The following is a 10,590-nucleotide window of genomic DNA, read 5'->3' on the forward strand; positions in this document are numbered from 1 at the left end:
TATGACTTGGTTTATACATTAAAACAACATGCCCAAAAACTTACAAAGTGAGAGATGGGACCCATTGTGATAAAAAAATCTATCACTAAGTGGGACTGTCAAGCTTGCTGCATTGGCTATGAAGAAATGCCAAATTGGATTAGTGGATGTAGGCTTAAAAAGTAGGATTAGGGGATGTAGGCTTAAAAAGTATCACCTTCCACTAACACAAGACATGCTCCAAAAATCCATGAGGAGAAGAAAAGGACACAAGAAAAATAGTGAATAGCATTAGGAAGAGGATGGGGTCTAGGAGGGCCTCTTTATTTGCCATGAGCTTATGAAAGTGATTAACATTTTGACAAATAGGTTTGTGCCATATGTGCAAGAATGGTGGGTGTGTAAGAGTGGTCAAAGGTGCACTTTTCCCCCCCAAAAGGAGGTGGAAAATTTTATGATTTTTGGCCTTCCATAACTCCCACATATGATCTCCAATTTGAGCGAAGATTATAGATCTGCAATCTATGCGTCGAGCTCTTTCCATACATATGCTACATGATATAATTTTACCCGCTAGATTTTAAATCCCATTTTGAGGGGAGATTTAAATTCAAATAAACTAGTCGTTTGGCCTGTTTGAATTCAAAAGCTATCATTTGATTACTTTCTTAATACTAAAGGTTTGACTTCCTTAAATTTCCAAATAAAGAGGCCCTCATAGACCTCATTCTCTTCCTAATGGTCAAAGAAGCTCAAGCACAAGCAAAAGAACAAATGGCAAAGAGAAAGCCTTTACGTCAAGGGCAGCAACAAGGACCACTACTATAAGTTAATACACTCAAAACAACGAAATTTGATTGAAAAAATATGGTGGATCCCACAATCAAATTCAAAGTTGAAAGTAATCAAGTAGAAGTAAATGAGCTTGTAGATTTAGGAGCTCAAGGAAATCTTATTTTCTAGAGCTTATACAAGCAGCTTGCACCTTTGGAACAACTCCAATCCACACAACAGGACATTCAAGCTGTTCAGAGCATTCAATCAAGGCAATGGGTGAACAATCATAGTTTTTCATAATAACCAAAATGTTTATCTCCATAAATTTCATGTGGTAGAAGATAAGCCATCGCAACACCCTTTATTTCTCGATCAACCATGGCAGATAGATTGGAGCTCTGATAAATTCCACATTCAACATACTAAGGACAGCCAGGTGGTTCCATTTGCTGAAGAAAAAGATGACAAACCAAAGATAATGGACTCATGAGCTAAGGACAAACAACCCTTCCTTATGATGGTTCAGTAATGGATACCAAAGAGAACCTCAACAGAAAGCACTTATGCATTGGTTCCAGCCAGGAGAGTTACGACCAACAAAAAGAAAATGTTAGTGAATATGTCAGGGAAAACCACAAAGAAACGAAAGTTATCACAGCCTAAGCACGTTTGGATAAAGAAGGATGAAGTCGCAAAATCTCACATGAACATGCTCAAGGATGGAAACAACTCCATGGCATATCACAAAAGTGTGGGTACCAAAGAAGTTACTTGCAGCACAAGGTAATCAGGAACAGCTCTAGATTCCAAAGCAAGAAAACAGGGTAAACAGATTTGGGTACCCAAGATCTTATGGAAAACTCAATCGAGTCAACATCAAATTGTTGGGGTAAAGGCATTGCACCTTTGCCCAGGGCTGGGTGTTCAATGTTCGGTCATGTGCCCACTGTGTATATGTACCCGTATTTATTATATACATATTAATAAAGAGCTCCTCACTGATATTACTTCTTGAGGTTGCTCCACCCGCACTCTCGTGCTTCTCCCCGTCCCCGAAGGCATCGTACCGCATCGCGCACACGCACCCTCACAAGTGGTATCAGAGCTATGGCTTGGCGGCGGTGGCAATCCCTCAATGGCAACAGAGCTCGAATGGAGTTTGGTGCTTGGCAACACGAGATCGGAGCATGTCAACACGGATCCAACAAGGATTGGCTGCATGCGGAGGAGATCAGGCGGGTCTCGGAGTCCCAGCGTGCACAGCCCCTTTTGGGGATCTTGAGGATTCTTAAAGAATCTCGAAAGGAAGGAGATCTGCAGTGATCATAGAGTAGAGCTTGGAGCATCGAGAAGGTTTGCACTTTATGTCGAGCAAGGTCGAGCAACTTCTACAAATCTTGAGCAGGTCGAGCAACTTCTACAAAGCAAGGTCAAGCATTGGCAGAGAAGTCGGCAGCAAGCTGGTGAGCTTTGGAGATATTTTGAGCTTGTGAGCTTGAGCTCAACATGGAGTAAGGACCAGCTTAAATAGCACTGGGTAGCGGGTAGCAAGTAAATCAAGGTAGCAAGGAGAAAATCACTGGACAGTGAGCTGGGACTCAGCACTTAGCAAAAGTGTGGTGTGGTGTGCACACACACACACGCTGGCAAATTGGGCAGACTTGGACAACGCATGAGAGAGCTGTGCAAACCTTGTGGGTATTTTGACAGCGCTTAACAAAGCTGCAAGGAGCAAGGAAGAATGTGTGTGTGATCTATACACACACACACATTGCTTCAATTTTTTGAAGGCAAGTTTGGACTCTACAATTCAAAAGCAGTCTCGTCTGCATAAATTTTTTGACAAAATTTAGTTTTTTTTTTTAACTTTGCCTTTCACACTTAGTATGTGCAAGGGGCCAATCCCACTAACAGCTCTCAACAATCCACCATGACACCCGCTCACACACACCGAGCGTGAGGCAGCTTGAGAACTATGAGAGAGAGAGAGAGAGAGAGAGAGAGAGATAGAGAGAGATAGAGAGAGTTGGTGAGCTCTCTTGATCGTAGAAAGCAAGTACAGGCATATGTAGGTACGAGCGAGTAAGCCAAGAAATTCTCTTTGGCATTGGACCATTGCTACCATTGGTTTTGAGCATTGGCTTGACTTTTCATTAACTCGGCATCAGCAAGTTTAACATCGGCTCTACGATTTGGTGGCTACAGCATTGACACTTCCATCCGGTGGTGGAAGGCGACATCGAACGTTTTCCTCGGCTTTGACTTACCAAGAGCGAGCAAGAGTAGTTTGGCTCTCCTCCGGTGTAGCCTTGCCATTGGCCTCCCTCCCATGCACTCATTTTGGAGTAGTTTTGGCTCCAACAGACATCCCCGGCATATCGGCTTCTCGACCTTGACATAGGACAAGACGATTGAGTGAGAGTTGCATCGGCTCTCCTCTAGCCCCCATTCGGAGTGGCAGGGCTTTGACGTACTCTCCATGATGTTTTAGCTTTAACAATTCTGTAGTTTTCAGCTTCAACGGCACACACCGACACATACGACTCCAACGGCCCATTTCGGAGCAGGTTTTTCCCTCGAGCGCGCTCAGCTCTTGGACAATGTTTTTGGTCGACATGTTTACCAAACAATGAGGTAGTGTGTGTGAGTTTCCCAATGGTGTTACCATATACATGTGGTAGTGATGTGTGTGAACACACTTTGGACCACCATGGCATTTTTCCCCTCTTTAAGAGGTTTTTTCCCTCGTGCATTGTATAAATGCCCATTCATTCTAGGGCTAACTATCTTTCCATTGCACACTAAGTAATACACTCTCTATTGTGTGCCTTGAGCTTCCTTCATCTTCTCCAAGATGTGTGCGTTTCCCTACAACCCTAATTCCAATAATTGGTATCAGAGCAGGTTGCGTCCTCCCGGGCTTAGTCGTCGGCAGCTCCAGCACACGCCTGCTCACTTTCTCTGATTATAGTGAGATTTGGAGAGCGAACTTGCAGGTCAACAAAAATATTGGGAAAGCTCCTAGAGCTTGGTCTGCTCAGATTTCTGATTCGGGCTCATTTCGACGTCTATTTCCATTACAGGCAAAACTGCACAAGCTATTTCATCATTTTATGCAGAATTTCTGTCCATGCCATTTTCTGTATAACAAGTCCATTACAGTCTTCCACGGTTTGTGCTATATAGCACGTGCTGTTTCCGGTTTGTTTCACCTCTTTTTGGGCAGTTTTCACATCAGGTGCAACATTTACCATGGCCAGCAACAACACAGATGTCTTCAAGATGTTTGTTGTTGAGGACATATTGGATGGGACAATTACCCTATGTGGGCTAACATGATGCAACATGTTCTTGTGTCAAAGGGAATCTAAAATATTATGCAGGGCATTGATGTACGTCCTGATTCTAAGGATGTAGGCAATGTTGATGATGTTGCAGGTCTTACTGCAAGGATTGTTGTTGTTCTAGAGTTGTTTTACGTATGACAGAACAAGCTCATCTGGATGTAAAGTATATGCAGGCTCATGTGTTCATTTCATTGTCTATGAAGTGCACCATTACTCCTAACATTCGTTCAGTGAAATCTACAAAACATGCTTGGGATATTCTGGCTGGTCTTTATGCAAGCCACAATGAGGCAAAAATTGCATTGTTGCGTAAAGAGCTGAAGTCAAAGATTATGCATGAGGAAGATGATATGGACACTTTCCTTGTTGGTGTCAAGGATATCAATGAGCAACGTATTTTTTGTAGGTGAACTCATTTCAGACAGTTCCCTTGTGCAGACTATTCTGTATGCCTTGCAAGACTACTCGGAGACTCATGACCCAAGGAAATCCTGAAGTTGTCAAGTTTGATGCATTGTGCACATTAATGTTGCAAGAGTCACTTTTTAGAAAAAACAAGACTAGACAGTGTGCAATTGAACATGCTTTTATTGATGCTCAAAGAAAGGGTGGTAATAGCAATGCAGCCACTTCTTATGGTTCTTCTGCGAGTGGAAAATCACCTATTCCTAGTGCTTCTGCAGGCAGCAATTTGTCTGGAAATTTTGGTGATAAGGGCAAAAAGAAGATGCGTTGCCATTATTGTAAATCTAATGATCACTTGATCAAGCAGTGTCCTAAGTTGAAGGTCAAAGAGGCTAAGAAGAAAGAGGGTGGTTCCACTACAAATGTTGGTCCCACTACAAATGCAGCCATTGTTGAGTCTTCTCTGAAAGGAGACTGTGATGCTAATGTTATGTAGAATGGGCTTTTAGTGCAGAGTGCACTTCAAATCCTGCTCTCCATGATTCATGTATGTCAGTTGCTGCAGATTCACATATGTGGTGTTTTGAAAGTGGTGCTACAAAGCACATTACCTCACATCGTGAATTGTTCACCTCTCTCAAGTTTGTCCCTCGTGGGAATTCAGTCACTTGTGCCAACAATGCCTCCTATCCGATTCAGGGAGTTGGAAAGATTGTGCTTACTGCTGCAAATGGCAATTCTTTCACACTTGTTGATGCACTTTATGTACCTGGGATCAAGAAGAATCTTTTGTCTGTATCTACACTTGCTAGACTTGGACTTCTCATCAAATTTGTGGATGACAGATGTATAGTTCATGATCTCAATTTTGGCGATGAAATTGTTGCATCTGGCCTTTTGTGCCATGGGCTATATAAGCTCACTTTGTATGACAAGTGTGTACAAAATTTTGCAAATGCAATTGTAGATTCAAGGGCTGTTTCACATGCAAAATTGTGGCATGCATGTTTTGGGCATCTGGATTTTGCTAGTTTGCTGCGTTTGCAGAAATTTGATATGGTTAATACTTTGCCGTCTCTTGAAACACCTATCAAACATGTTTGTCAAGGCTGTAATTTGGGTAAGATGCAGCGTTCTAAGTTTCCAAAGGATGGTTTAGTTAGGACCACATACACATTGCAGCTTGTTCATAGTGATGTTTGTGGGCCCATGCAAACTCCATCCTTGGAAAATTACCTTTATTTTTTGACTTCCATTGATGATTACTCTAGGCATGCATGGGTATTTCCGCTTATAGTGAAGTCTGAAGTTTTTATGTGCTTCAAACAATTTTTGGCTATGGCTGAAAATGTCTCGAAATCTACTATGGGCACCCTCCATTCCGATCGGGGGGGAAGTATATGTCTCATGAATTTAATGCATTTCTCGCTAGTCATGGGATAAAACACCAATGTACAATGCCTTATATGCCTCAGCAAAATGGTGTTGTTGAGAGGAAAAACATGTCACTTACAAAAATGGCACGATGTATGGTCAAAAGTCAAGCTTTGCCGCATTCGTTTTGGCTTGAGGCCATCATTTGTGCCACTTATGTACTTAACAGGTGTCCTACGAAAGCTTTGCAAACTATTACTTTGTATGAAGCATGGCATGATAGAAAGCCTTCTATTGAGCACATGCGTGTTTTTTGTTGTTTGGCATATGCTTCGGTGCCACAAACACAGCATAGAAAATTGGATGATAAATCTGTCAAATGTATTTTTGTTGATTATAGTGCTGAAAGCAAAGGTTACAGGTTGTATCATCCACAAACAAAGTGTATTCTGGTTTCACGGGATGTTGTGTTTGTGGAAGCTTTTGTTTAGCTCTTTTTGTCATATATTAGAGACAGTAATGTAAGCTCATAGGACATTTATGACCCTTTGTTGCCTCTTTTCAGTATTGAAAGTTCGAATGTAAATTCCAATGAGGCAAATGTACAGCCTATGGGGGTTTCTAAAAATGTTACAAATCAGCCTATTACTGATGCAGATCTACATGATGTACTTGATGAGGAAAGGGCTAAAAATGAGCAGGCTAGAGGTATACCAAAATGGCTGGTGCATATATTGCGTGTGTAACTTTTAATGGTCTAGTAACTTGTGTGTGGCAGAAAATAGCATGAACATAGTGAGCATTTCATTAGAATAGATTCCTAATGAGAATAACAAGAGTACTTGGGTGGAGAGAGCAACAAAAAGTATAACACCTAGTTAGATAGCATGAACAATACTTCAAAAGAGAGAGGAATTAAGCTATTGACAATGTTCAGTCTAGAACCGGATTTACTTGGAGCCGGCCCCCCCTCCAAAAGGCGTTGTATTATGGTTCTACAATACAATTCTTTATGTTCCTTCAATACTAGCTAGTGCAATGAAGATGGAAACTTCAAGCACTAAGCAAAACACTTATTAAACACACCATCAATTCCCTCACAGTCTCAGACCCAAGACCTCACACACCTTTGAAGATGGTGAGAGATAGCGGGGTATGAGAGTAGTAGATTGAGAGGAAGAAGGAGTAGTCTTACGAGAAAGATGTACATCTCCTCACATAATCACTCATATTAGCATAGCTTAGCCTAGTAATTAGCATGGTAGAGGAGATGAGCATGCATTGAAGCTTGGCTCTTGGTTGGATTTGCATCACAAAGCCAAGAGTTGTTGGTGTAGGCCTCCCTCCTCACAAGCTTGGAGTAGGTGATAAGCTTTCCATTAAAGCTTGAGAAGGAAAGAGAGAGTCTTCTTACTCCACACATGGACTAGTGTCAGTGCGTATGCAATAATTCCTTTGAAAAATAAGCACCCTCTCTCTCTCTCTCTCTTGGTCGACCCCTCTTGCTATTTGCTCATGCTCACACCCTATTGGCCCATGCCAGGCTTAGCCAATGAAATTTAAGCAACATAAGTGATAGTCTTCTGGCATGTGTCCCCCTTTTGTGAGAGCTTTAGGTAATAATCAATGCAACTAAATTCTCATTGGACCCCTTTGTCGCCTGGCCAATAGGAATCAGGCAACGCATTGGGATGTTGAATGCTCATTGGACCCCTTGGGAGACTGTCCAATAGTCTTCTAGAGAGATTAATTCTCATTGATTATTTTATTAAATATTTTTAAATTAATTAAACTAGATTTACTCTAGCCTAATTCTCATTGGTCCACCTCCATGGCCATCCAAAAGGATTTGAGTACACCTTGTGGGCATCTGGGCTAGGGAGCTGACATGTGTTCCTCTTCCCTTTGTGTAAAGAAGCTTGTGTGTGTGTGTATGTATGTGTGTGTGTGTGTGTGTGTGTGTGTGTGTGTGTGTGTGTGTGTGTGTGTTTCTCTCTCATCTCCTACTTCTAGGGCTCACCTCATCCTATGTAGGGATGCATGAAGACTTTTTGAGCACACACAAAGCATCCAATTTTCCTAGGCTTTTGACCTTTGGACACAACCTTCGAATTTTGGAACCTTAGCATTTTGGAAGTCTTAATGGGCTGAACCTTAGGGTCTTTTAAGCCCATTGTTGCACCTTGCTCTTTTGCAGATGCCCCCCCCCCCCCCCCCCTTTAGATATCTACTGTGGTCGGTCTGCCAGCTTAACCAATATTCTAGCTTTTTCTCCCTTGGCACTTCCCCATATTAAATGATCAGTTTAGCATGAGAAAATCATTTAGGAGAATTATATATTAGTTATTATGACAGTGTGACAGTAAATTGGATGCACCTTTGACTAGTCGTACTCGTTCAGGCTCTCGCCATACATCTTACACATAAGATTGTTATGCTTTGGTTGTGTCTATCCTACATGATACTAAGCAACCTCTTTCTTTTGATAAAGCACAGAATTCAAAAAATTGGATGGCTGCCATGTAATCGGAATATGATGCACTTATATAAAAAAAGTGGGTTTAGAACTTGAAGTGCAAGCCAGATGGTCGGATTGATCGCTATAAGGCTCAACTTGTTGTAAAGGGTTATGCACAGTAAAAAGGCATAGATTATAAAGAGACTTTTGCTCCCACTTGTTGTATGACTACTGTGCGTTTTCTATGTGCATTGGCAGCTCATTTTGGTTGGGATGTACATCAATCAGACATTGTTATTGCTTTCTTGAATGGTGACATATTTGAGGAAGTTTATGTAACACAGCCTCGCAATTTTGTCAAGAAAGGAGAAGAGGATAAGGTGTGCAAATGTAACAAAGCTTTGTATGGGTTGAAGCAATCTCCTCATGCTTGGTATGAGAAGTCTGCACTCATTTGTTCAAACGAGGCTTTCGTAACAGTCCAACAGAAAGCACATTGTATGCCAAGCGTGAGGGTGATGTACTTCTCATTGTGGTTCTTTATGTAGGTGATTTGCTAAAAACTAGACCAAATGAGAGGCATATTTCTGAATTTAAGGCTGATTTGAATGCTACTTTCAAGATGACAGATTTGGGGTTGTTGCATCATTACTTGGGTAAAGATTTTAAACAGTGTGATGGTGGTATTGCCTTGTGTCAGAAAAGTTACATAGAGACATTGCTATGTAAATTTGGACTTGAGGATTGCAAACCTATTGCCATTCCCATGGAAACAGGTTTGAAGTTGAGTCTACATGATGTTGGTGATCCTACTAGTGTCACTGTTACCAAGCTGTTGTTGGCTGCCTCATTTATGTATGCAACAAGAGGCCGGATATTTAGTTAGCAGTCTCACAGATTAGCAAATTTATGCATAGCCCAGGGCCTAAGCATTGGCAGGTTGTTAAGAGGATTTTCCACTACTTGAGTGGCACTTTACATCTTGGCTTGTTTTATCCCAAGGGAGGATCATTGCCGCCAGCTTTACATGCTTTTTCGGACTCAGATTGGGCTGGTTGTTTTGACACGCGAGGGTCCACAAGTGGTTTTTGTTTCATGCTTGGCAGTTCATGTATTTCATGGTTGAGCAAGAAGCAACCTACTATGGCCACTTCACATTGTGAGAGTGAGAACAGGGTAGTCTTCACAGCTACGGTTGAGTGTGTATGGCTTAGACACCTTATGGCTAATTTGGGTGTTTGAGAGGACACTGCCAACACTATCTACACTGACACTCAGAGTCTTTGCAGTACAGTTTATGTGGCACATGTAGTGCTCATGTACGGTTGTGTGGAGCATTTCAAAGAGCTTTTGGCACGATCTTGTGCAATTTCATGCTATGTATGCATTTGTGGATACAACTTAAGCTTGGTATAGCTTGCAGGTTGCAGGTTCGCAGGTTTACAAGTGGTTGTAGAGCCCCTTGGTTAGGAATGAGTTGTTTTTCCAAGCTTTTGGTAGCGTATGTAGACCATTTTGTGGATGTGTTTATTGAGACACTTAGTGTCTGTCTTTATGTCATTTGGTGAGATTTTTTGAATTTCTGCTCAATTTTTAGGAGAAACTCTGTCAGATTTTTTGGATATTCTCCCCATGGTTTATGCATATCCGCAGTTTACTCTCTAAGAGTTTAGTGGTCGTGTTTACCCCCACTCTGGCAGTTATTTGTAATTTTTTGGCTTGCAGTTTGCGTTGAGTTTTGGCTCATTTTGCAAAGGAAAGTCTCTTCATTTTCCCCATCTTCTTGCCATACAATTTTGCAGTGTTATGCCATCTTGTATAGCGGTTGATATAATCCCACTTTGACATTGATCGAGTGTTTATTCTCACTTTGGCGCTTGGACACAATTTGGTGTTATTGTACCCACTCTCGCAGGAGTGAGGTTAGCATATGCTTGTGTAGCTACAGATATACAGTTACATGTTTCACAGGTTTTTTGTAGATTTTTGCGGGCAGTTTCTCTTGTGGGATGCATTTTGAGCTAGTTTGCTCTCTACTTGTGTATATGGTATGTGCTTTACGCTCAATTGAGAAGTTTGTCCCAATTTAGGCTTGTAGATAAAAAATTGTGGAGTTGTTTTATGCATATGCAAGCATCAGTTTTGATGCGATTGGTCATGGTTTTCATGATTGTGTAGTGGTCGAGTGAGAGTCCCACTTTGTTGCCATTTTCGCATTCACTTATGGCAGGAGACATGTGTGACAGTGAG

The sequence above is a fragment of the Adiantum capillus-veneris genome, chromosome 15 (genome assembly GCF_014529385.1).
Source record: "Adiantum capillus-veneris isolate H3 chromosome 15, ASM1452938v2, whole genome shotgun sequence".
Taxonomy (NCBI): domain Eukaryota; kingdom Viridiplantae; phylum Streptophyta; class Polypodiopsida; order Polypodiales; family Pteridaceae; genus Adiantum; species Adiantum capillus-veneris.